At 39.2% G+C, this 25,190-nt stretch overlaps 22 non-coding genes across 22 annotated transcripts; all 22 read left to right on the top strand.

Annotated features, from left to right (window-relative positions):
- Positions 1 to 946: 946 nt before the first annotated feature.
- TRNAN-GUU (transfer RNA asparagine (anticodon GUU)) lies at positions 947 to 1,020 on the top strand. The gene has a single exon. It is a non-coding gene; the product is annotated as a tRNA-Asn (tRNA).
- A 1,025-nt stretch (positions 1,021 to 2,045) lies between these two features.
- On the top strand, positions 2,046 to 2,119 carry TRNAN-GUU (transfer RNA asparagine (anticodon GUU)). The gene has a single exon. It is a non-coding gene; the product is annotated as a tRNA-Asn (tRNA).
- Positions 2,120 to 3,139: 1,020 nt separating this feature from the next.
- TRNAN-GUU (transfer RNA asparagine (anticodon GUU)) lies at positions 3,140 to 3,213 on the top strand. Its single transcript has one exon. It is a non-coding gene; the product is annotated as a tRNA-Asn (tRNA).
- Positions 3,214 to 4,233: 1,020 nt separating this feature from the next.
- On the top strand, positions 4,234 to 4,307 carry TRNAN-GUU (transfer RNA asparagine (anticodon GUU)). Its single transcript has one exon. It is a non-coding gene; the product is annotated as a tRNA-Asn (tRNA).
- Positions 4,308 to 5,330: 1,023 nt separating this feature from the next.
- Positions 5,331 to 5,404, top strand: TRNAN-GUU (transfer RNA asparagine (anticodon GUU)). Its single transcript has one exon. It is a non-coding gene; the product is annotated as a tRNA-Asn (tRNA).
- Positions 5,405 to 6,428: 1,024 nt separating this feature from the next.
- TRNAN-GUU (transfer RNA asparagine (anticodon GUU)) lies at positions 6,429 to 6,502 on the top strand. Its single transcript has one exon. It is a non-coding gene; the product is annotated as a tRNA-Asn (tRNA).
- A 1,020-nt stretch (positions 6,503 to 7,522) lies between these two features.
- On the top strand, positions 7,523 to 7,596 carry TRNAN-GUU (transfer RNA asparagine (anticodon GUU)). The gene has a single exon. It is a non-coding gene; the product is annotated as a tRNA-Asn (tRNA).
- A 1,025-nt stretch (positions 7,597 to 8,621) lies between these two features.
- On the top strand, positions 8,622 to 8,695 carry TRNAN-GUU (transfer RNA asparagine (anticodon GUU)). Its single transcript has one exon. It is a non-coding gene; the product is annotated as a tRNA-Asn (tRNA).
- Positions 8,696 to 9,715: 1,020 nt separating this feature from the next.
- TRNAN-GUU (transfer RNA asparagine (anticodon GUU)) lies at positions 9,716 to 9,789 on the top strand. The gene has a single exon. It is a non-coding gene; the product is annotated as a tRNA-Asn (tRNA).
- Positions 9,790 to 10,809: 1,020 nt separating this feature from the next.
- On the top strand, positions 10,810 to 10,883 carry TRNAN-GUU (transfer RNA asparagine (anticodon GUU)). The gene has a single exon. It is a non-coding gene; the product is annotated as a tRNA-Asn (tRNA).
- Positions 10,884 to 11,906: 1,023 nt separating this feature from the next.
- On the top strand, positions 11,907 to 11,980 carry TRNAN-GUU (transfer RNA asparagine (anticodon GUU)). Its single transcript has one exon. It is a non-coding gene; the product is annotated as a tRNA-Asn (tRNA).
- Positions 11,981 to 13,418: 1,438 nt separating this feature from the next.
- TRNAN-GUU (transfer RNA asparagine (anticodon GUU)) lies at positions 13,419 to 13,492 on the top strand. The gene has a single exon. It is a non-coding gene; the product is annotated as a tRNA-Asn (tRNA).
- A 1,436-nt stretch (positions 13,493 to 14,928) lies between these two features.
- On the top strand, positions 14,929 to 15,002 carry TRNAN-GUU (transfer RNA asparagine (anticodon GUU)). The gene has a single exon. It is a non-coding gene; the product is annotated as a tRNA-Asn (tRNA).
- Positions 15,003 to 16,017: 1,015 nt separating this feature from the next.
- Positions 16,018 to 16,091, top strand: TRNAN-GUU (transfer RNA asparagine (anticodon GUU)). Its single transcript has one exon. It is a non-coding gene; the product is annotated as a tRNA-Asn (tRNA).
- Positions 16,092 to 17,112: 1,021 nt separating this feature from the next.
- On the top strand, positions 17,113 to 17,186 carry TRNAN-GUU (transfer RNA asparagine (anticodon GUU)). The gene has a single exon. It is a non-coding gene; the product is annotated as a tRNA-Asn (tRNA).
- A 1,020-nt stretch (positions 17,187 to 18,206) lies between these two features.
- Positions 18,207 to 18,280, top strand: TRNAN-GUU (transfer RNA asparagine (anticodon GUU)). Its single transcript has one exon. It is a non-coding gene; the product is annotated as a tRNA-Asn (tRNA).
- Positions 18,281 to 19,306: 1,026 nt separating this feature from the next.
- Positions 19,307 to 19,380, top strand: TRNAN-GUU (transfer RNA asparagine (anticodon GUU)). Its single transcript has one exon. It is a non-coding gene; the product is annotated as a tRNA-Asn (tRNA).
- Positions 19,381 to 20,405: 1,025 nt separating this feature from the next.
- Positions 20,406 to 20,479, top strand: TRNAN-GUU (transfer RNA asparagine (anticodon GUU)). Its single transcript has one exon. It is a non-coding gene; the product is annotated as a tRNA-Asn (tRNA).
- A 1,024-nt stretch (positions 20,480 to 21,503) lies between these two features.
- Positions 21,504 to 21,577, top strand: TRNAN-GUU (transfer RNA asparagine (anticodon GUU)). Its single transcript has one exon. It is a non-coding gene; the product is annotated as a tRNA-Asn (tRNA).
- A 1,026-nt stretch (positions 21,578 to 22,603) lies between these two features.
- On the top strand, positions 22,604 to 22,677 carry TRNAN-GUU (transfer RNA asparagine (anticodon GUU)). Its single transcript has one exon. It is a non-coding gene; the product is annotated as a tRNA-Asn (tRNA).
- Positions 22,678 to 23,701: 1,024 nt separating this feature from the next.
- Positions 23,702 to 23,775, top strand: TRNAN-GUU (transfer RNA asparagine (anticodon GUU)). Its single transcript has one exon. It is a non-coding gene; the product is annotated as a tRNA-Asn (tRNA).
- Positions 23,776 to 24,799: 1,024 nt separating this feature from the next.
- On the top strand, positions 24,800 to 24,873 carry TRNAN-GUU (transfer RNA asparagine (anticodon GUU)). The gene has a single exon. It is a non-coding gene; the product is annotated as a tRNA-Asn (tRNA).
- Positions 24,874 to 25,190: the final 317 nt, after the last annotated feature.

Genomic DNA, 25,190 nt, shown 5'->3' with positions numbered 1-25,190 from the left:
CAATTACCTTCATGCCTATCAATGGTGAGTTTAGTTTGTTCTAGACAGTTTTACTCAACTTCATACTTTGGAAATCCAATTTAGCAACTGGTTGCAGAGGTAAATATATTGGACAGACTGTGGAAACCAAATTAGTATTAAAATTGCTCTCCCTGTTCCTACCTTGTAGTTACGCTACCAAAACGGACTTTCTAAAAAGTGTCCTACGAAGCCAAGTCCATGAATAAAGCCTGTGCACAAGCATTTATTCTTGTATTGTTGCCAAAAACCAATTCCATATGCAATGGCAGCTAAATGTTTCCTGAGTATAGTGTCTCCCTAGAAAAAACAAGTTCACAGGAAGAAAAATAAACTGCTCTACACCATTTCAGCTATCCAAGTGTCCCTCCGCTTTTTTTTTTTTTTTTTGTGTGAAAATTTTTTGGACTCCATCATTGTCCCATTTCACCATGAATATGTGAACTAGATTTATCATTTTGGAAACCTGCATTGTTTTGCTATGGGCAAGGTCGATTTTTACCTATGTAACCAGAGCACTGTTAGGGTAAAGAAAAGAAAGTATGTTGATTTTGACATAAAGACTGGCAGCAGCATTCTGTTAAAATGAGCTGAGATTGTAATTGACTTTTTTCTTTAACTAAACAGAAAAGAAACAAAGTTTCTACCACAAGTTTACCAATTTAGGATTGCCTTAGATAATGAAGAAAGAGCAAGTAGCAGAGGTTGGTTTCGATCCATCGACCTCTGGGTTATGGGCCCAGCACGCTTCCGCTGCGCCACTCTGCTAGTCATGCAATGTTTGTTGACTCCTGAAGGTTTGAGGCAACCCAGGAAAGAACCAATATTTATTTTTGTTGGTTGGCAGATAAAGAACAGTAATGAAATGTCATGAAATTTGTCCGGAATAATGCATTTCAGCCCATGCCATGAACACACGCTGCAAGTTGTCTCTGTGGCGCAATTGGTTAGCGTGTTCGGCTGTTAACCGAAAGGTTGGTGGTTCAAGCCCACCCAGGGACGTAGATGACTGGTTTTAATATCAATTTTTAGACATCATCTAATCCATCCTCTTGAGGTGTGGGGTGCCTCTGATCCAATTACCTTCATGCCTATCAATGGTGAGTTTAGTTTGTTCTAGACAGTTTTACTCAACTTCATACTTTGGAAATCCAATTTAGCAACTGGTTGCAGAGGTAAATATATTGGACAGATTGTGGAAACCAAATTAGTATTAAAATTGCTCTCCCTGTTCCTACCTTGTAGTTACGCTACCAAAACGGACTTTCTAAAAAGTGTCCTATGAAGCCAAGTCCATGAATAAAGCCTGTGCACAAGCATTTATTCTTGTATTGTTGCCAAAAACCAATTCCATATGCAATGGCAGCTAAATGTTTCCTGAGTATAGTGTCTCCCTAGAAAAAACAAGTTCACAGGAAGAAAAATAAACTGCTCTACACCATTTCAGCTATCCAAGTGTCCCTCCGCTTTTTTTTTTTTTTTTTTTTAAGTGTGAAAATTTTTTGGACTCCATCATTGTCCCATTTCACCATGAATATGTGAACTAGATTTATCATTTTGGAAACCTGCATTGTTTTGCTATGGGCAAGGTCGATTTTTACCTATGTAACCAGAGCACTGTTAGGGTAAAGAAAAGAAAGTATGTTGATTTTGACATAAAGACTGGCAGCAGCATTCTGTTAAAATGAGCTGAGATTGTAATTGACTTTTTTCTTTAACTAAACAGAAAAGAAACAAAGTTTCTACCACAAGTTTACCAATTTAAGATTGCCTTAGATAATGAAGAAAGAGCAAGTAGCAGAGGATGGTTTCGATCCATCGACCTCTGGGTTATGGGCCCAACACGCTTCCGCTGCGCCACTCTGCTAGTCATGCAATGTTTGTTGACTCCTGAAGGTTTGAGGCAACCCAGGAAAGAACCAATATTTATTTTTGTTGGTTGGCAGATAAAGAACAGTAATGAAATGTCATGAAATTTGTCCGGAATAATGCATTTCAGCCCATGCCATGAACACACGCTGCAAGTTGTCTCTGTGGCGCAATTGGTTAGCGTGTTTGGCTGTTAACCGAAAGGTTGGTGGTTCAAGCCCACCCAGGGACGTAGATGACTGGTTTTCATATCAATTTTTAGACATCATCTAATCCATCCTCTTGAGGTGTGGGGTGCCTCTGATCCAATTACCTTCATGCCTATCAATGGTGAGTTTAGTTTGTTCTAGACAGTTTTACTCAACTTCATACTTTGGAAATCCAATTTAGCAACTGGTTGCAGAGGTAAATATATTGGACAGACTGTGGAAACCAAATTAGTATTAAAATTGCTCTCCCTGTTCCTACCTTGTAGTTACGCTACCAAAACGGACTTTTTAAAAAGTGTCCTACGAAGCCAAGTCCATGAATAAAGCCTGTGCACAAGCATTTATTCTTGTATTGTTGCCAAAAACCAATTCCATATGCAATGGCAGCTAAATGTTTCCTGAGTATAGTGTCTCCCTAGAAAAAACAAGTTCACAGGAAGAAAAATAAACTGCTCTACACCATTTCAGCTATCCAAGTGTCCCTCCGGTTTTTTTTTTTTTTTAAGTGTGAAAATTTTTTGGACTCCATCATTGTCCCATTTCACCATGAATATGTGAACTAGATTTATCATTTTGGAAACCTGCATTGTTTTGCTATGGGCAAGGTCGATTTTTACCTATGTAACCAGAGCACTGTTAGGGTAAAGAAAAGAAAGTATGTTGATTTTGACATAAAGACTGGCAGCAGCATTCTGTTAAAATGAGCTGAGATTGTAACTGACTTTTTTCTTTAACTAAACAGAAAAGAAACAAAGTTTCTACCACAAGTTTACCAATTTAGGATTGCCTTAGATAATGAAGAAAGAGCAAGTAGCAGAGGATGGTTTCAATCCATCGACCTCTGGGTTATGGGCCCAGCACGCTTCCGCTGCGCCACTCTGCTAGTCATGCAATGTTTGTTGACTCCTGAAGGTTTGAGGCAACCCAGGAAAGAACCAATATTTATTTTTGTTGGTTGGCAGATAAATAACAGTAATGAAATGTCATGAAATTTGTCCGGAATAATGCATTTCAGCCCATGCCATGAACACACGCTGCAAGTTGTCTCTGTGGCGCAATTGGTTAGCGTGTTCGGCTGTTAACCGAAAGGTTGGTGGTTCAAGCCCACCCAGGGACGTAGATGACTGGTTTTCATATCAATTTTTAGACATCATCTAATCCATCCTCTTGAGGTGCGGGGTGCCTCTGATCCAATTACCTTCATGCCTATCAATGGTGAGTTTAGTTTGTTCTAGACAGTTTTACTCAACTTCATACTTTGGAAATCCAATTTAGCAACTGGTTGCAGAGGTAAATATATTGGACAGACTGTGGAAACCAAATTAGTATTAAAATTGCTCTCCCTGTTCCTACCTTGTAGTTACGCTACCAAAACGGACTTTTTAAAAAGTGTCCTACGAAGCCAAGTCCATGAATAAAGCCTGTGCACAAGCATTTATTCTTGTATTGTTGCCAAAAACCAATTCCATATGCAATGGCAGCTAAATGTTTCCTGAGTATAGTGTCTCCCTAGAAAAAACAAGTTCACAGGAAGAAAAATAAACTGCTCTACACCATTTCAGCTATCCAAGTGTCCCTCCGGTTTTTTGTTTTTTTTAAGTGTGAAAATTTTTTGGACTCCATCATTGTCCCATTTCACCATGAATATGTGAACTAGATTTATCATTTTGGAAACCTGCATTGTTTTGCTATGGACAAGGTCGATTTTTACCTATGTAACCAGAGCACTGTTAGGGTAAAGAAAAGAAAGTATGTTGATTTTGACATAAAGACTGGCAGCAGCATTCTGTTAAAATGAGCTGAGATTGTAATTGACTTTTTTCTTTAACTAAACAGAAAAGAAACAAAGTTTCTACCACAAGTTTACCAATTTAGGATTGCCTTAGATAATGAAGAAAGAGCAAGTAGCAGAGGATGGTTTCGATCCATCGACCTCTGGGTTATGGGCCCAGCACGCTTCCGCTGCGCCACTCTGCTAGTCATGCAATGTTTGTTGACTCCTGAAGGTTTGAGGCAACCCAGGAAAGAACCAATATTTATTTTTGTTGGTTGGCAGATAAAGAACAGTAATGAAATGTCATGAAATTTGTCCGGAATAATGCATTTCAGCCCATGCCATGAACACACGCTGCAAGTTGTCTCTGTGGCGCAATTGGTTAGCGTGTTCGGCTGTTAACCGAAAGGTTGGTGGTTCAAGCCCACCCAGGGACGTAGATGACTGGTTTTCATATCAATTTTTAGACATCATCTAATCCATCCTCTTGAGGTGTGGGGTGCCTCTGATCCAATTACCTTCATGCCTATCAATGGTGAGTTTAGTTTGTTCTAGACAGTTTTACTCAACTTCATACTTTGGAAATCCAATTTAGCAACTGGTTGCAGAGGTAAATATATTGGACAGATTGTGGAAACCAAATTAGTATTAAAATTGCTCTCCCTGTTCCTACCTTGTAGTTACGCTACCAAAACGGACTTTCTAAAAAGTGTCCTACGAAGCCAAGTCCATGAATAAAGCCTGTGCACAAGCATTTATTCTTGTATTGTTGCCAAAAACCAATTCCATATGCAATGGCAGCTAAATGTTTCCTGAGTATAGTGTCTCCCTAGAAAAAACAAGTTCACAGGAAGAAAAATAAACTGCTCTACACCATTTCAGCTATCCAAGTGTCCCTCCGCTTTTTTTTTTTTTTTTTTAAGTGTGAAAATTTTTTGGACTCCATCATTGTCCCATTTCACCATGAATATGTGAACTAGATTTATCATTTTGGAAACCTGCATTGTTTTGCTATGGGCAAGGTCGATTTTTACCTATGTAACCAGAGCACTGTTAGGGTAAAGAAAAGAAAGTATGTTGATTTTGACATAAAGACTGGCAGCAGCATTCTGTTAAAATGAGCTGAGATTGTAATTGACTTTTTTCTTTAACTAAACAGAAAAGAAACAAAGTTTCTACCACAAGTTTACCAATTTAGGATTGCCTTAGATAATGAAGAAAGAGCAAGTAGCAGAGGATGGTTTCGATCCATCGACCTCTGGGTTATGGGCCCAGCACGCTTCCGCTGCGCCACTCTGCTAGTCATGCAATGTTTGTTGACTCCTGAAGGTTTGAGGCAACCCAGGAAAGAACCAATATTTATTTTTGTTGGTTGGCAGATAAAGAACAGTAATGAAATGTCATGAAATTTGTCCGGAATAATGCATTTCAGCCCATGCCATGAACACACGCTGCAAGTTGTCTCTGTGGCGCAATTGGTTAGCGTGTTCGGCTGTTAACCGAAAGGTTGGTGGTTCAAGCCCACCCAGGGACGTAGATGACTGGTTTTCATATCAATTTTTAGACATCATCTAATCCATCCTCTTGAGGTGTGGGGTGCCTCTGATCCAATTACCTTCATGCCTATCAATGGTGAGTTTAGTTTGTTCTAGACAGTTTTACTCAACTTCATACTTTGGAAATCCAATTTAGCAACTGGTTGCAGAGGTAAATATATTGGACAGATTGTGGAAACCAAATTAGTATTAAAATTGCTCTCCCTGTTCCTACCTTGTAGTTACGCTACCAAAACGGACTTTCTAAAAAGTGTCCTACGAAGCCAAGTCCATGAATAAAGCCTGTGCACAAGCATTTATTCTTGTATTGTTGCCAAAAACCAATTCCATATGCAATGGCAGCTAAATGTTTCCTGAGTATAGTGTCTCCCTAGAAAAAACAAGTTCACAGGAAGAAAAATAAACTGCTCTACACCATTTCAGCTATCCAAGTGTCCCTCCGCTTTTTTTTTTTTTTTTTTTAAGTGTGAAAATTTTTTGGACTCCATCATTGTCCCATTTCACCATGAATATGTGAACTAGATTTATCATTTTGGAAACCTGCATTGTTTTGCTATGGGCAAGGTCGATTTTTACCTATGTAACCAGAGCACTGTTAGGGTAAAGAAAAGAAAGTATGTTGATTTTGACATAAAGACTGGCAGCAGCATTCTGTTAAAATGAGCTGAGATTGTAATTGACTTTTTTCTTTAACTAAACAGAAAAGAAACAAAGTTTCTACCACAAGTTTACCAATTTAGGATTGCCTTAGATAATGAAGAAAGAGCAAGTAGCAGAGGATGGTTTCGATCCATCGACCTCTGGGTTATGGGCCCAGCACGCATCCGCTGCGCCACTCTGCTAGTCATGCAATGCTTGTTGACTCCTGAAGGTTTGAGGCAACCCAGGAAAGAACCAATATTTATTTTTGTTGGTTGGCAGATAAAGAACAGTAATGAAATGTCATGAAATTTGTCCGGAATAATGCATTTCAGCCCATGCCATGAGCACACGCTGCAAGTTGTCTCTGTGGCGCAATTGGTTAGCGTGTTCGGCTGTTAACCGAAAGGTTGGTGGTTCAAGCCCACCCAGGGACGTAGATGACTGGTTTTCATATCAATTTTTAGAAATCATCTAATCCATCCTCTTGAGGTGTGGGGTGCCTCTGATCCAATTACCTTCATGCCTATCAATGGTGAGTTTAGTTTGTTCTAGACAGTTTTACTCAACTTCATACTTTGGAAATCCAATTTAGCAACTGGTTGCAGAGGTAAATATATTGGACAGACTGTGGAAACCAAATTAGTATTAAAATTGCTCTCCCTGTTCCTACCTTGTAGTTACGCTACCAAAACGGACTTTCTAAAAAGTGTCCTACGAAGCCAAGTCCATGAATAAAGCCTGTGCACAAGCATTTATTCTTGTATTGTTGCCAAAAACCAATTCCATATGCAATGGCAGCTAAATGTTTCCTGAGTATAGTGTCTCCCTAGAAAAAACAAGTTCACAGGAAGAAAAATAAACTGCTCTACACCATTTCAGCTATCCAAGTGTCCCTCCGCTTTTTTTTTTTTTTTTTGTGTGAAAATTTTTTGGACTCCATCATTGTCCCATTTCACCATGAATATGTGAACTAGATTTATCATTTTGGAAACCTGCATTGTTTTGCTATGGGCAAGGTCGATTTTTACCTATGTAACCAGAGCACTGTTAGGGTAAAGAAAAGAAAGTATGTTGATTTTGACATAAAGACTGGCAGCAGCATTCTGTTAAAATGAGCTGAGATTGTAATTGACTTTTTTCTTTAACTAAACAGAAAAGAAACAAAGTTTCTACCACAAGTTTACCAATTTAGGATTGCCTTAGATAATGAAGAAAGAGCAAGTAGCAGAGGTTGGTTTCGATCCATCGACCTCTGGGTTATGGGCCCAGCACGCTTCCGCTGCGCCACTCTGCTAGTCATGCAATGTTTGTTGACTCCTGAAGGTTTGAGGCAACCCAGGAAAGAACCAATATTTATTTTTGTTGGTTGGCAGATAAAGAACAGTAATGAAATGTCATGAAATTTGTCCGGAATAATGCATTTCAGCCCATGCCATGAACACACGCTGCAAGTTGTCTCTGTGGCGCAATTGGTTAGCGTGTTCGGCTGTTAACCGAAAGGTTGGTGGTTCAAGCCCACCCAGGGACGTAGATGACTGGTTTTAATATCAATTTTTAGACATCATCTAATCCATCCTCTTGAGGTGTGGGGTGCCTCTGATCCAATTACCTTCATGCCTATCAATGGTGAGTTTAGTTTGTTCTAGACAGTTTTACTCAACTTCATACTTTGGAAATCCAATTTAGCAACTGGTTGCAGAGGTAAATATATTGGACAGATTGTGGAAACCAAATTAGTATTAAAATTGCTCTCCCTGTTCCTACCTTGTAGTTACGCTACCAAAACGGACTTTCTAAAAAGTGTCCTATGAAGCCAAGTCCATGAATAAAGCCTGTGCACAAGCATTTATTCTTGTATTGTTGCCAAAAACCAATTCCATATGCAATGGCAGCTAAATGTTTCCTGAGTATAGTGTCTCCCTAGAAAAAACAAGTTCACAGGAAGAAAAATAAACTGCTCTACACCATTTCAGCTATCCAAGTGTCCCTCCGCTTTTTTTTTTTTTTTTTTTTAAGTGTGAAAATTTTTTGGACTCCATCATTGTCCCATTTCACCATGAATATGTGAACTAGATTTATCATTTTGGAAACCTGCATTGTTTTGCTATGGGCAAGGTCGATTTTTACCTATGTAACCAGAGCACTGTTAGGGTAAAGAAAAGAAAGTATGTTGATTTTGACATAAAGACTGGCAGCAGCATTCTGTTAAAATGAGCTGAGATTGTAATTGACTTTTTTCTTTAACTAAACAGAAAAGAAACAAAGTTTCTACCACAAGTTTACCAATTTAAGATTGCCTTAGATAATGATGAAAGAGCAAGTAGCAGAGGATGGTTTCGATCCATCGACCTCTGGGTTATGGGCCCAACACGCTTCCGCTGCGCCACTCTGCTAGTCATGCAATGTTTGTTGACTCCTGAAGGTTTGAGGCAACCCAGGAAAGAACCAATATTTATTTTTGTTGGTTGGCAGATAAAGAACAGTAATGAAATGTCATGAAATTTGTCCGGAATAATGCATTTCAGCCCATGCCATGAACACACGCTGCAAGTTGTCTCTGTGGCGCAATTGGTTAGCGTGTTTGGCTGTTAACCGAAAGGTTGGTGGTTCAAGCCCACCCAGGGACGTAGATGACTGGTTTTCATATCAATTTTTAGACATCATCTAATCCATCCTCTTGAGGTGTGGGGTGCCTCTGATCCAATTACCTTCATGCCTATCAATGGTGAGTTTAGTTTGTTCTAGACAGTTTTACTCAACTTCATACTTTGGAAATCCAATTTTGCAACTGGTTGCAGAGGTAAATATATTGGACAGACTGTGGAAACCAAATTAGTATTAAAATTGCTCTCCCTGTTCCTACCTTGTAGTTACGCTACCAAAACGGACTTTTTAAAAAGTGTCCTACGAAGCCAAGTCCATGAATAAAGCCTGTGCACAAGCATTTATTCTTGTATTGTTGCCAAAAACCAATTCCATATGCAATGGCAGCTAAATGTTTCCTGAGTATAGTGTCTCCCTAGAAAAAACAAGTTCACAGGAAGAAAAATAAACTGCTCTACACCATTTCAGCTATCCAAGTGTCCCTCCGGTTTTTTTTTTTTTTTAAGTGTGAAAATTTTTTGGACTCCATCATTGTCCCATTTCACCATGAATATGTGAACTAGATTTATCATTTTGGAAACCTGCATTGTTTTGCTATGGGCAAGGTCGATTTTTACCTATGTAACCAGAGCACTGTTAGGGTAAAGAAAAGAAAGTATGTTGATTTTGACATAAAGACTGGCAGCAGCATTCTGTTAAAATGAGCTGAGATTGTAACTGACTTTTTTCTTTAACTAAACAGAAAAGAAACAAAGTTTCTACCACAAGTTTACCAATTTAGGATTGCCTTAGATAATGAAGAAAGAGCAAGTAGCAGAGGATGGTTTCGATCCATCGACCTCTGGGTTATGGGCCCAGCACGCTTCCGCTGCGCCACTCTGCTAGTCATGCAATGTTTGTTGACTCCTGAAGGTTTGAGGCAACCCAGGAAAGAACCAATATTTATTTTTGTTGGTTGGCAGATAAATAACAGTAATGAAATGTCATGAAATTTGTCCGGAATAATGCATTTCAGCCCATGCCATGAACACACGCTGCAAGTTGTCTCTGTGGCGCAATTGGTTAGCGTGTTCGGCTGTTAACCGAAAGGTTGGTGGTTCAAGCCCACCCAGGGACGTAGATGACTGGTTTTCATATCAATTTTTAGACATCATCTAATCCATCCTCTTGAGGTGCGGGGTGCCTCTGATCCAATTACCTTCATGCCTATCAATGGTGAGTTTAGTTTGTTCTAGACAGTTTTACTCAACTTCATACTTTGGAAATCCAATTTAGCAACTGGTTGCAGAGGTAAATATATTGGACAGACTGTGGAAACCAAATTAGTATTAAAATTGCTCTCCCTGTTCCTACCTTGTAGTTACGCTACCAAAACGGACTTTTTAAAAAGTGTCCTACGAAGCCAAGTCCATGAATAAAGCCTGTGCACAAGCATTTATTCTTGTATTGTTGCCAAAAACCAATTCCATATGCAATGGCAGCTAAATGTTTCCTGAGTATAGTGTCTCCCTAGAAAAAACAAGTTCACAGGAAGAAAAATAAACTGCTCTACACCATTTCAGCTATCCAAGTGTCCCTCCGGTTTTTTTTTTTTTTTAAGTGTGAAAATTTTTTGGACTCCATCATTGTCCCATTTCACCATGAATATGTGAACTAGATTTATCATTTTGGAAACCTGCATTGTTTTGCTATGGACAAGGTCGATTTTTACCTATGTAACCAGAGCACTGTTAGGGTAAAGAAAAGAAAGTATGTTGATTTTGACATAAAGACTGGCAGCAGCATTCTGTTAAAATGAGCTGAGATTGTAATTGACTTTTTTCTTTAACTAAACAGAAAAGAAACAAAGTTTCTACCACAAGTTTACCAATTTAGGATTGCCTTAGATAATGAAGAAAGAGCAAGTAGCAGAGGATGGTTTCGATCCATCGACCTCTGGGTTATGGGCCCAGCACGCTTCCGCTGCGCCACTCTGCTAGTCATGCAATGTTTGTTGACTCCTGAAGGTTTGAGGCAACCCAGGAAAGAACCAATATTTATTTTTGTTGGTTGGCAGATAAAGAACAGTAATGAAATGTCATGAAATTTGTCCGGAATAATGCATTTCAGCCCATGCCATGAACACACGCTGCAAGTTGTCTCTGTGGCGCAATTGGTTAGCGTGTTCGGCTGTTAACCGAAAGGTTGGTGGTTCAAGCCCACCCAGGGACGTAGATGACTGGTTTTCATATCAATTTTTAGACATCATCTAATCCATCCTCTTGAGGTGTGGGGTGCCTCTGATCCAATTACCTTCATGCCTATCAATGGTGAGTTTAGTTTGTTCTAGACAGTTTTACTCAACTTCATACTTTGGAAATCCAATTTAGCAACTGGTTGCAGAGGTAAATATATTGGACAGATTGTGGAAACCAAATTAGTATTAAAATTGCTCTCCCTGTTCCTACCTTGTAGTTACGCTACCAAAACGGACTTTCTAAAAAGTGTCCTACGAAGCCAAGTCCATGAATAAAGCCTGTGCACAAGCATTTATTCTTGTATTGTTGCCAAAAACCAATTCCATATGCAATGGCAGCTAAATGTTTCCTGAGTATAGTGTCTCCCTAGAAAAAACAAGTTCACAGGAAGAAAAATAAACTGCTCTACACCATTTCAGCTATCCAAGTGTCCCTCCGCTTTTTTTTTTTTTTTTTTAAGTGTGAAAATTTTTTGGACTCCATCATTGTCCCATTTCACCATGAATATGTGAACTAGATTTATCATTTTGGAAACCTGCATTGTTTTGCTATGGGCAAGGTCGATTTTTACCTATGTAACCAGAGCACTGTTAGGGTAAAGAAAAGAAAGTATGTTGATTTTGACATAAAGACTGGCAGCAGCATTCTGTTAAAATGAGCTGAGATTGTAATTGACTTTTTTCTTTAACTAAACAGAAAAGAAACAAAGTTTCTACCACAAGTTTACCAATTTAAGATTGCCTTAGATAATGAAGAAAGAGCAAGTAGCAGAGGATGGTTTCGATCCATCGACCTCTGGGTTATGGGCCCAGCACGCTTCCGCTGCGCCACTCTGCTAGTCATGCAATGTTTGTTGACTCCTGAAGGTTTGAGGCAACCCAGGAAAGAACCAATATTTATTTTTGTTGGTTGGCAGATAAAGAACAGTAATGAAATGTCATGAAATTTGTCCGGAATAATGCATTTCAGCCCATGCCATGAACACACGCTGCAAGTTGTCTCTGTGGCGCAATTGGTTAGCGTGTTCGGCTGTTAACCGAAAGGTTGGTGGTTCAAGCCCACCCAGGGACGTAGATGACTGGTTTTCATATCAATTTTTAGACATCATCTAATCCATCCTCTTGAGGTGTGGGGTGCCTCTGATCCAATTACCTTCATGCCTATCAATGGTGAGTTTAGTTTGTTCTAGACAGTTTTACTCAACTTCATACTTTGGAAATCCAATTTAGCAACTGGTTGCAGAGGTAAATATATTGGACAGATTGTGGAAACCAAATTAGTATTAAAATTGCTCTCCCTGTTCCTACCTTGTAGTTACGCTACCAAAACGGACTTTCTAAAAAGTGTCCTACGAAGCCAAGTCCATGAATAAAGCCTGTGCACAAGCATTTATTCTTGTATTGTTGCCAAAAACCAATTCCATATGCAATGGCAGCTAAATGTTTCCTGAGTATAGTGTCTCCCTAGAAAAAACAAGTTCACAGGAAGAAAAATAAACTGCTCTACACGATTTCAGCTATCCAAGTGTCCCTCCGCTTTTTTTTTTTTTTTTTTTTAAGTGTGAAAATTTTTTGGACTCCATCATTGTCCCATTTCACCATGAATATGTGAACTAGATTTATCATTTTGGAAACCTGCATTGTTTTGCTATGGGCAAGGTCGATTTTTACCTATGTAACCAGAGCACTGTTAGGGTAAAGAAAAGAAAGTATGTTGATTTTGACATAAAGACTGGCAGCAGCATTCTGTTAAAATGAGCTGAGATTGTAATTGACTTTTTTCTTTAACTAAACAGAAAAGAAACAAAGTTTCTACCACAAGTTTACCAATTTAAGATTGCCTTAGATAATGAAGAAAGAGCAAGTAGCAGAGGATGGTTTCGATCCATCGACCTCTGGGTTATGGGCCCAGCACGCTTCCGCTGCGCCACTCTGCTAGTCATGCAATGTTTGTTGACTCCTGAAGGTTTAAGGCAACCCAGGAAAGAACCAATATTTATTTTTGTTGGTTGGCAGATAAAGAACAGTAATGAAATGTCATGAAATTTGTCCGGTGCACAAGCATTTATTCTTGTATTGTTGCCAAAAACCAATTCCATATGCAATGGCAGCTAAATGTTTCCTGAGTATAGTGTCTCCCTAGAAAAAACAAGTTCACAGGAAGAAGAATAAACTGCTCTACACCATTTCAGCTATCCAAGTGTCCCTCCGGTTTTTTTTTTAAGTGTGAAAATTTTTTGGACTCCATCATTGTCCCATTTCACCATGAATATGTGAACTAGATTTATCATTTTGGAAACCTGCATTGTTTTGCTATGGGCCCAGCACGCTTCTGCTGCGCCACTCTGCTAGTCATGCAATGTTTGTTGACTCCTGAAGGTTTGAGGCAACCCAGGAAAGAACCAATATTTATTTTTGTTGGTTGGCAGATAAAGAACAGTAATGAAATGTCATGAAATTTGTCCGGAATAATGCATTTCAGCCCATGCCATGAGCACACGCTGCAAGTTGTCTCTGTGGCGCAATTGGTTAGCGTGTTCGGCTGTTAACCGAAAGGTTGGTGGTTCAAGCCCACCCAGGGACGTAGATGACTGGTTTTCATATCAATTTTTAGACATCATCTAATCCATCCTCTTGAGGTGTGGGGTGCCTCTGATCCAATTACCTTCATGCCTATCAATGGTGAGTTTAGTTTGTTCTAGACAGTTTTACTCAACTTCATACTTTGGAAATCCAATTTAGCAACTGGTTGCAGAGGTAAATATATTGGACAGACTGTGGAAACCAAATTAGTATTAAAATTGCTCTCCCTGTTCCTACCTTGTAGTTACGCTACCAAAACGGACTTTTTAAAAAGTGTCATACGAAGCCAAGTCCATGAATAAAGCCTGTGCACAAGCATTTATTCTTGTATTGTTGCCAAAAACCAATTCCATATGCAATGGCAGCTAAATGTTTCCTGAGTATAGTGTCTCCCTAGAAAAAACAAGTTCACAGGAAGAAAAATAAACTGCTCTACACGATTTCAGCTATCCAAGTGTCCCTCCGCTTTTTTTTTTTTTTTTTTAAGTGTGAAAATTTTTTGGACTCCATCATTGTCCCATTTCACCATGAATATGTGAACTAGATTTATCATTTTGGAAACCTGCATTGTTTTGCTATGGGCAAGGTCGATTTTTACCTATGTAACCAGAGCACTGTTAGGGTAAAGAAAAGAAAGTATGTTGATTTTGACATAAAGACTGGCAGCAGCATTCTGTTAAAATGAGCTGAGATTGTAATTGACTTTTTTCTTTAACTAAACAGAAAAGAAACAAAGTTTCTACCACAAGTTTACCAATTTAAGATTGCCTTAGATAATGAAGAAAGAGCAAGTAGCAGAGGATGGTTTCGATCCATCGACCTCTGGGTTATGGGCCCAGCACGCTTCCGCTGCGCCACTCTGCTAGTCATGCAATGTTTGTTGACTCCTGAAGGTTTAAGGCAACCCAGGAAAGAACCAATATTTATTTTTGTTGGTTGGCAGATAAAGAACAGTAATGAAATGTCATGAAATTTGTCCGGTGCACAAGCATTTATTCTTGTATTGTTGCCAAAAACCAATTCCATATGCAATGGCAGCTAAATGTTTCCTGAGTATAGTGTCTCCCTAGAAAAAACAAGTTCACAGGAAGAAGAATAAACTGCTCTACACCATTTCAGCTATCCAAGTGTCCCTCCGGTTTTTTTTTTAAGTGTGAAAATTTTTTGGACTCCATCATTGTCCCATTTCACCATGAATATGTGAACTAGATTTATCATTTTGGAAACCTGCATTGTTTTGCTATGGGCCCAGCACGCTTCTGCTGCGCCACTCTGCTAGTCATGCAATGTTTGTTGACTCCTGAAGGTTTGAGGCAACCCAGGAAAGAACCAATATTTATTTTTGTTGGTTGGCAGATAAAGAACAGTAATGAAATGTCATGAAATTTGTCCGGAATAATGCATTTCAGCCCATGCCATGAGCACACGCTGCAAGTTGTCTCTGTGGCGCAATTGGTTAGCGTGTTCGGCTGTTAACCGAAAGGTTGGTGGTTCAAGCCCACCCAGGGACGTAGATGACTGGTTTTCATATCAATTTTTAGACATCATCTAATCCATCCTCTTGAGGTGTGGGGTGCCTCTGATCCAATTACCTTCATGCCTATCAATGGTGAGTTTAGTTTGTTCTAGACAGTTTTACTCAACTTCATACTTTGGAAATCCAATTTAGCAACTGGTTGCAGAGGTAAATATATTGGACAGACTGTGGAAACCAAATTAGTATTAAAATTGCTCTCCCTGTTCCTACCTTGTAGTTACGCTACCAAAACGGACTTTTTAAAAAGTGTCATACGAAGCCAAGTCCATGAATAAAGCCTGTGCACAAGCATTTATTCTTGTATTGTTGCCAAAAACCAATTCCATATGCAATGGCAGCTAAATGTTTCCTGAGTATAGTGTCTCCCTAGAAAAAACAAGTTCACAGGAAGAAAAATAAACTGCTCTACACCATTTCAGCTATCCAAGTGTCCCTCCGGTTTTTTTTTTAAGTGTGAAAATTTTTTGGACTCCATCATTGTCCCATTTCACCATGAATATGTGAACTAGATTTATCATTTTGGAAACCTGCATTGTTTTGCTATGGGCAAGGTCGATTTTTACCTATGTAACCAGAGCACTGTTAGGGTAAAGAAAAGAAAGTATGTTGATTTTGACATAAAGACTGGCAGCAGCATTCTGTTACAATGAGCTGAGATTGTAATTGACTTTTTTCTTTAACTAAACAGAAAAGAAACAAAGTTTCTACCACAAGTTTACCAATTTAGGATTGCCTTAGATAATGAAGAAAGAGCAAGTAGCAGAGGATGGTTTCGATCCATCAACCTCTGGGTTATGGGCCCAGCACGCTTCCGCTGCGCCACTCTGCTAGTCATGCAATGTTTGTTGACTCCTGAAGGTTTGAGGCAACCCAGGAAAGAACCAATATTTATTTTTGTTGGTTGGCAGATAAAGAACAGTAATGAAATGTCATGAAATTTGTCCGGAATAATGCATTTCAGCCCATGCCATGAACACACGCTGCAAGTTGTCTCTGTGGCACAATTGGTTAGCGCGTTCGGCTGTTAACCGAAAGGTTGGTGGTTCAATCCCACCCAGGGACGTAGATGACTGGTTTTCATATCAATTTTTAGACATCATCTAATCCATCCTCTTGAGGTGTGGGGTGCCTCTGATCCAATTACCTTCATGCCTATCAATGGTGAGTTTAGTTTGTTCTAGACAGTTTTACTCAACTTCATACTTTGGAAATCCAATTTAGCAACTGGTTGCAGAGGTAAATATATTGGACAGACTGTGGAAACCAAATTAGTATTAAAATTGCTCTCCCTGTTCCTACCTTGTAGTTACGCTACCAAAACAGACTTTCTAAAAAGTGTCCTACGAAGCCAAGTCCATGAATAAAGCCTGTGCACAAGCATTTATTCTTGTATTGTTGCCAAAAACCAATTCCATATGCAATGGCAGCTAAATGTTTCCTGAGTATAGTGTCTCCCTAGAAAAAACAAGTTCACAGGAAGAAAAATAAACTGCTCTACACCATTTCAGCTATCCAAGTGTCCCTCCGCTTTTTTTTTTTTTTTTTAAGTGTGAAAATTTTTTGGACTCCATCATTGTCCCATTTCACCATGAATATGTGAACTAGATTTATCATTTTGGAAACCTGCATTGTTTTGCTATGGGCAAGGTCGATTTTACCTATGTAACAAGAGCACTGTTAGGGTAAAGAAAAGAAAGTATGTTGATTTTGACATAAAGACTGGCAGCAGCATTCTGTTAAAATGAGCTGAGATTGTAATTGACTTTTTTCTTTAACTAAACAGAAAAGAAACAAAGTTTCTACCACAAGTTTACCAATTTAAGATTGCCTTAGATAATGAAGAAAGAGCAAGTAGCAGAGGATGGTTTCGATCCATCGACCTCTGGGTTATGGGCCCAGCACGCTTCCGCTGCGCCACTCTGCTAGTCATGCAATGTTTGTTGACTCCTGAAGGTTTGAGGCAACCCAGGAAAGAACCAATATTTATTTTTGTTGGTTGGCAGATAAAGAACAGTAATGAAATGTCATGAAATTTGTCCGGAATAATGCATTTCAGCCCATGCCATGAACACACGCTGCAAGTTGTCTCTGTGGCGCAATTGGTTAGCGTGTTCGGCTGTTAACCGAAAGGTTGGTGGTTCAAGCCCACCCAGGGACGTAGATGACTGGTTTTCATATCAATTTTTAGACATCATCTAATCCATCCTCTTGAGGTGTGGGGTGCCTCTGATCCAATTACCTTCATGGCTATCAATGGTGAGTTTAGTTTGTTCTAGACAGTTTTACTCAACTTCATACTTTGGAAATCCAATTTAGCAACTGGTTGCAGAGGTAAATATATTGGACAGACTGTGGAAACCAAATTAGTATTAAAATTGCTCTCCCTGTTCCTACCTTGTAGTTACGCTACCAAAACGGACTTTCTAAAAAGTGTCCTACGAAGCCAAGTCCATGAATAAAGCCTGTGCACAAGCATTTATTCTTGTATTGTTGCCAAAAACCAATTCCATATGCAATGGCAGCTAAATGTTTCCTGAGTATAGTGTCTCCCTAGAAAAAACAAGTTCACAGGAAGAAAAATAAACTGCTCTACACCATTTCAGCTATCCAAGTGTCCCTCCGCTTTTTTTTTTTTTTTAAGTGTGAAAATTTTTTGGACTCCATCATTGTCCCATTTCACCATGAATATGTGAACTAGATTTATCATTTTGGAAACCTGCATTGTTTTGCTATGGGCAAGGTCGATTTTTACCTATGTAACCAGAGCACTGTTAGGGTAAAGAAAAGAAAGTATGTTGATTTTGACATAAAGACTGGCAGCAGCATTCTGTTAAAATGAGCTGAGATTGTAATTGACTTTTTTCTTTAACTAAACAGAAAAGAAACAAAGTTTCTACCACAAGTTTACCAATTTAGGATTGCCTTAGATAATGAAGAAAGAGCAAGTAGCAGAGGATGGTTTCGATCCATCGACCTCTGGGTTATGGGCCCAGCACGCTTCCGCTGCGCCACTCTGCTAGTCATGCAATGTTTGTTGACTCCTGAAGGTTTGAGGCAACCCAGGAAAGAACCAATATTTATTTTTGTTGGTTGGCAGATAAAGAACAGTAATGAAATGTCATGAAATTTGTCCGGAATAATGCATTTCAGCCCATGCCATGAACACACGCTGCAAGTTGTCTCTGTGGCGCAATTGGTTAGCGTGTTCAGCTGTTAACCGAAAGGTTGGTGGTTCAAGCCCACCCAGGGACGTAGATGACTGGTTTTCATATCAATTTTTAGACATCATCTAATCCATCCTCTTGAGGTGTGGGGTGCCTCTGATCCAATTACCTTCATGCCTATCAATGGTGAGTTTAGTTTGTTCTAGACAGTTTTACTCAACTTCATACTTTGGAAATCCAATTTAGCAACTGGTTGCAGAGGTAAATATATTGGACAGACTGTGGAAACCAAATTAGTATTAAAATTGCTCTCCCTGTTCCTACCTTGTAGTTACGCTACCAAAACGGACTTTCTAAAAAGTGTCCTACGAAGCCAAGTCCATGAATAAAGCCTGTGCACAAGCATTTATTCTTGTATTGTTGCCAAAAACCAATTCCATATGCAATGGCAGCTAAATGTTTCCTGAGTATAGTGTCTCCCTAGAAAAAACAAGTTCACAGGAAGAAAAATAAACTGCTCTACACCATTTCAGCTATCCAAGTGTCCCTCCGCTTTTTTTTTTTTTTTTTTTTTAAGTGTGAAAATTTTTTGGACTCCATCATTGTCCCATTTCACCATGAATATGTGAACTAGATTTATCATTTTGGAAACCTGCATTGTTTTGCTATGGGCAAGGTCGATTTTTACCTATGTAACCAGAGCACTGTTAGGGTAAAGAAAAGAAAGTATGTTGATTTTGACATAAAGACTGGCAGCAGCATTCTGTTAAAATGAGCTGAGATTGTAATTGACTTTTTTCTTTAACTAAACAGAAAAGAAACAAAGTTTCTACCACAAGTTTACCAATTTAGGATTGCCTTAGATAATGAAGAAAGAGCAAGTAGCAGAGGATGGTTTCGATCCATCGACCTCTGGGTTATGGGCCCAGCACGCTTCCGCTGCGCCACTCTGCTAGTCATGCAATGTTTGTTGACTCCTGAAGGTTTGAGGCAACCCAGGAAAGAACCAATATTTATTTTTGTTGGTTGGCAGATAAAGAACAGTAATGAAATGTCATGAAATTTGTCCGGAATAATGCATTTCAGCCCATGCCATGAACACACGCTGCAAGTTGTCTCTGTGGCGCAATTGGTTAGCGTGTTCGGCTGTTAACCGAAAGGTTGGTGGTTCAAGCCCACCCAGGGACATAGATGACTGGTTTTCATATCAATTTTTAGACATCATCTAATCCATCCTCTTGAGGTGTGGGGTGCCTCTGATCCAATTACCTTCATGCCTATCAATGGTGAGTTTAGTTTGTTCTAGACAGTTTTACTCAACTTCATACTTTGGAAATCCAATTTAGCAACTGGTTGCAGAGGTAAATATATTGGACAGATTGTGGAAACCAAATTAGTATTAAAATTGCTCTCCCTGTTCCTACCTTGTAGTTACGCTACCAAAACGGACTTTTTAAAAAGTGTCCTACGAAGCCAAGTCCATGAATAAAGCCTGTGCACAAGCATTTATTCTTGTATTGTTGCCAAAAACCAATTCCATATGCAATGGCAGCTAAATGTTTCCTGAGTATAGTGTCTCCCTAGAAAAAACAAGTTCACAGGAAGAAAAATAAACTGCTCTACACCATTTCAGCTATCCAAGTGTCCCTCCGCTTTTTTTTTTTTTTTTTTTTAAGTGTGAAAATTTTTTGGACTCCATCATTGTCCCATTTCACCATGAATATGTGAACTAGATTTATCATTTTGGAAACCTGCATTGTTTTGCTATGGGCAAGGTCGATTTTTACCTATGTAACCAGAGCACTGTTAGGGTAAAGAAAAGAAAGTATGTTGATTTTGACATAAAGACTGGCAGCAGCATTCTGTTAAAATGAGCTGAGATTGTAATTGACTTTTTTCTTTAACTAAACAGAAAAGAAACAAAGTTTCTACCACAAGTTTACCAATTTAAGATTGCCTTAGATAATGAAGAAAGAGCAAGTAGCAGAGGATGGTTTCGATCCATCGACCTCTGTGTTATGGGCCCAGCACGCTTCCGCTGCACCACTCTGCTAGTCATGCAATGTTTGTTGACTCCTGAAGGTTTGAGGCAACCCAGGAAAGAACCAATATTTATTTTTGTTGGTTGGCAGATAAAGAACAGTAATGAAATGTCATGAAATTTGTCCGGAATAATGCATTTCAGCCCATGCCATGAACACACGCTGCAAGTTGTCTCTGTGGCGCAATTGGTTAGCGTGTTCGGCTGTTAACCGAAAGGTTGGTGGTTCAAGCCCACCCAGGGACGTAGATGACTGGTTTTCATATCAATTTTTAGACATCATCTAATCCATCCTCTTGAGGTGTGGGGTGCCTCTGATCCAATTACCTTCATGCCTATCAATGGTGAGTTTAGTTTGTTCTAGACAGTTTTACTCAACTTCATACTTTGGAAATCCAATTTAGCAACTGGTTGCAGAGGTAAATATATTGGACAGACTGTGGAAACCAAATTAGTATTAAAATTGCTCTCCCTGTTCCTACCTTGTAGTTACGCTACCAAAACGGACTTTTTAAAAAGTGTCCTACGAAGCCAAGTCCATGAATAAAGCCTGTGCACAAGCATTTATTCTTGTATTGTTGCCAAAAACCAATTCCATATGCAATGGCAGCTAAATGTTTCCTGAGTATAGTGTCTCCCTAGAAAAAACAAGTTCACAGGAAGAAAAATAAACTGCTCTACACCATTTCAGCTATCCAAGTGTCCCTCCGCTTTTTTTTTTTTTTTTTTTAAGTGTGAAAATTTTTTGGACTCCATCATTGTCCCATTTCACCATGAATATGTGAACTAGATTTATCATTTTGGAAACCTGCATTGTTTTGCTATGGGCAAGGTCGATTTTTACCTATGTAACCAGAGCACTGTTAGGGTAAAGAAAAGAAAGTATGTTGATTTTGACATAAAGACTGGCAGCAGCATTCTGTTAAAATGAGCTGAGATTGTAATTGACTTTTTTCTTTAACTAAACAGAAAAGAAACAAAGTTTCTACCACAAGTTTACCATTTTAAGATTGCCTTAGATAATGAAGAAAGAGCAAGTAGCAGAGGATGGTTTCGATCCATCGACCTCTGGGTTATGGGCCCAGCACGCTTCCGCTGCGCCACTCTGCTAGTCATGCAATGTTTGTTGACTCCTGAAGGTTTGAGGCAACCCAGGAAAGAACCAATATTTATTTTTGTTGGTTGGCAGATAAAGAACAGTAATGAAATGTCATGAAATTTGTCCGGAATAATGCATTTCAGCCCATGCCATGAACACACGCTGCAAGTTGTCTCTGTGGCGCAATTGGTTAGCGTGTTCGGCTGTTAACCGAAAGGTTGGTGGTTCAAGCCCACCCAGGGACATAGATGACTGGTTTTCATATCAATTTTTAGACATCATCTAATCCATCCTCTTGAGGTGTGGGGTGCCTCTGATCCAATTACCTTCATGCCTATCAATGGTGAGTTTAGTTTGTTCTAGACAGTTTTACTCAACTTCATACTTTGGAAATCCAATTTAGCAACTGGTTGCAGAGGTAAATATATTGGACAGACTGTGGAAACCAAATTAGTATTAAAATTGCTCTCCCTGTTCCTACCTTGTAGTTACGCTACCAAAACGGACTTTCTAAAAAGTGTCCTACGAAGCCAAGTCCATGAATAAAGCCTGTGCACAAGCATTTATTCTTGTATTGTTGCCAAAAACCAATTCCATATGCAATGGCAGCTAAATGTTTCCTGAGTATAGTGTCTCCCTAGAAAAAACAAGTTCACAGGAAGAAAAATAAACTGCTCTACACCATTTCAGCTATCCAAGTGTCCCTCCGGTTTTTTTTTTTTTTTTTTTTTAAGTGTGAAAATTTTTTGGACTCCATCATTGTCCCATTTCACCATGAATATGTGAACTAGATTTATCATTTTGGAAACCTGCATTGTTTTGCTATGGGCAAGGTCGATTTTTACCTATGTAACCAGAGCACTGTTAGGGTAAAGAAAAGAAAGTATGTTGATTTTGACATAAAGACTGGCAGCAGCATTCTGTTAAAATGAGCTGAGATTGTAATTGACTTTTTTCTTTAACTAAACAGAAAAGAAACAAAGTTTCTACCACAAGTTTACCAATTTAAGATTGCCTTAGATAATGAAGAAAGAGCAAGTAGCAGAGGATGGTTTCGATCCATCGACCTCTGGGTTATGGGCCCAGCACGCTTCCGCTGCGCCACTCTGCTAGTCATGCAATGTTTGTTGACTCCTGAAGGTTTGAGGCAACCCAGGAAAGAACCAATATTTATTTTTGTTGGTTGGCAGATAAAGAACAGTAATGAAATGTCATGAAATTTGTCCGGAATAATGCATTTCAGCCCATGCCATGAACACACGCTGCAAGTTGTCTCTGTGGCGCAATTGGTTAGCGTGTTCGGCTGTTAACCGAAAGGTTGGTGGTTCAAGCCCACCCAGGGACATAGATGACTGGTTTTCATATCAATTTTTAGACATCATCTAATCCATCCTCTTGAGGTGTGGGGTGCCTCTGATCCAATTACCTTCATGCCTATCAATGGTGAGTTTAGTTTGTTCTAGACAGTTTTACTCAACTTCATACTTTGGAAATCCAATTTAGCAACTGGTTGCAGAGGTAAATATATTGGACAGATTGTGGAAACCAAATTAGTATTAAAATTGCTCTCCCTGTTCCTACCTTGTAGTTACGCTACCAAAACGGACTTTTTAAAAAGTGTCCTACGAAGCCAAGTCCATGAATAAAGCCTGTGCACAAGCATTTATTCTTGTATTGTTGCCAAAAACCAATTCCATATGCAATGGCAGCTAAATGTTTCCTGAGTATAGTGTCTCCCTAGAAAAAACAAGTTCACAGGAAGAAAAATAAACTGCTCTACACCATTTCAGCTATCCAAGTGTCCCTCCGCTTTTTTTTTTTTTTTTTTTAAGTGTGAAAATTTTTTGGACTCCATCATTGTCCCATTTCACCATGAATATGTGAACTAGATTTATCATTTTGGAAACCTGCATTGTTTTGCTATGGGCAAGGTCGATTTTTACCTATGTAACCAGAGCACTGTTAGGGTAAAGAAAAGAAAGTATGTTGATTTTGACATAAAGACTGGCAGCAGCATTCTGTTAAAATGAGCTGAGATTGTAATTGACTTTTTTCTTTAACTAAACAGAAAAGAAACAAAGTTTCTACCACAAGTTTACCAATTTAGGATTGCCTTAGATAATGAAGAAAGAGCAAGTAGCAGAGGATGGTTTCGATCCATCGACCTCTGTGTTATGGGCCCAGCACGCTTCCGCTGCGCCACTCTGCTAGTCATGCAATGTTTGTTGACTCCTGAAGGTTTGAGGCAACCCAGGAAAGAACCAATATTTATTTTTGTTGGTTGGCAGATAAAGAACAGTAATGAAATGTCATGAAATTTGTCCGGAATAATGCATTTCAGCCCATGCCATGAACACACGCTGCAAGTTGTCTCTGTGGCGCAATTGGTTAGCGTGTTCGGCTGTTAACCGAAAGGTTGGTGGTTCAAGCCCACCCAGGGACGTAGATGACTGGTTTTCATATCAATTTTTAGACATCATCTAATCCATCCTCTTGAGGTGTGGGGTGCCTCTGATCCAATTACCTTCATGCCTATCAATGGTGAGTTTAGTTTGTTCTAGACAGTTTTACTCAACTTCATACTTTGGAAATCCAATTTAGCAACTGGTTGCAGAGGTAAATATATTGGACAGACTGTGGAAACCAAATTAGTATTAAAATTGCTCTCCCTGTTCCTACCTTGTAGTTACGCTACCAAAACGGACTTTTTAAAAAGGGTCCTACGAAGCCAAGTCCATGAATAAAGCCTGTGCACAAGCATTTATTCTTGTATTGTTGCCAAAAACCAATTCCATATGCAATGGCAGCTAAATGTTTCCTGAGTATAGTGTCTCCCTAGAAAAAACAAGTTCACAGGAAGAAAAATAAACTGCTCTACACCATTTCAGCTATCCAAGTGTCCCTCCGCTTTTTTTTTTTTTTTTTTTAAGTGTGAAAATTTTTTGGACTCCATCATTGTCCCATTTCACCATGAATATGTGAACTAGATTTATCATTTTGGAAACCTGCATTGTTTTGCTATGGGCAAGGTCGATTTTTACCTATGTAACCAGAGCACTGTTAGGGTAAAGAAAAGAAAGTATGTTGATTTTGACATAAAGACTGGCAGCAGCATTCTGTTAAAATGAGCTGAGATTGTAATTGACTTTTTTCTTTAACTAAACAGAAAAGAAACAAAGTTTCTACCACAAGTTTACCAATTTAAGATTGCCTTAGATAATGAAGAAAGAGCAAGTAGCAGAGGATGGTTTCGATCCATCGACCTCTGGGTTATGGGCCCAGCACGCTTCCGCTGCGCCACTCTGCTAGTCATGCAATGTTTGTTGACTCCTGAAGGTTTGAGGCAACCCAGGAAAGAACCAATATTTATTTTTGTTGGTTGGCAGATAAAGAACAGTAATGAAATGTCATGAAATTTGTCCGGAATAATGCATTTCAGCCCATGCCATGAACACACGCTGCAAGTTGTCTCTGTGGCGCAATTGGTTAGCGTGTTCGGCTGTTAACCGAAAGGTTGGTGGTTCAAGCCCACCCAGGGACGTAGATGAATGGTTTTCATATCAATTTTTAGACATCATCTAATCCATCCTCTTGAGGTGTGGGGTGCCTCTGATCCAATTACCTTCATGCCTATCAATGGTGAGTTTAGTTTGTTCTAGACAGTTTTACTCAACTTCATGCTTTGGAAATCCAATTTAGCAACTGGTTGCAGAGGTATATATATTTGACAGATTGTGGAAACCAAATTAGTATTAAAATTGCTCTCCCTGTTCCTACCTTGTAGTTACGCTACCAAAACGGACTTTCTAAAAAGTGTCCTACGAAGCCAAGTCCATGAATAAAGCCTGTGCACAAGCA

Source organism: Mixophyes fleayi, unplaced genomic scaffold (assembly GCF_038048845.1).
Source record: "Mixophyes fleayi isolate aMixFle1 unplaced genomic scaffold, aMixFle1.hap1 Scaffold_86, whole genome shotgun sequence".
In the NCBI taxonomy this organism is placed as follows: Eukaryota; Metazoa; Chordata; class Amphibia; order Anura; family Limnodynastidae; genus Mixophyes; species Mixophyes fleayi.
Note: the sequence above shows the minus strand (reverse complement) of the source record. Positions and strands in the feature narration are given on the sequence as shown.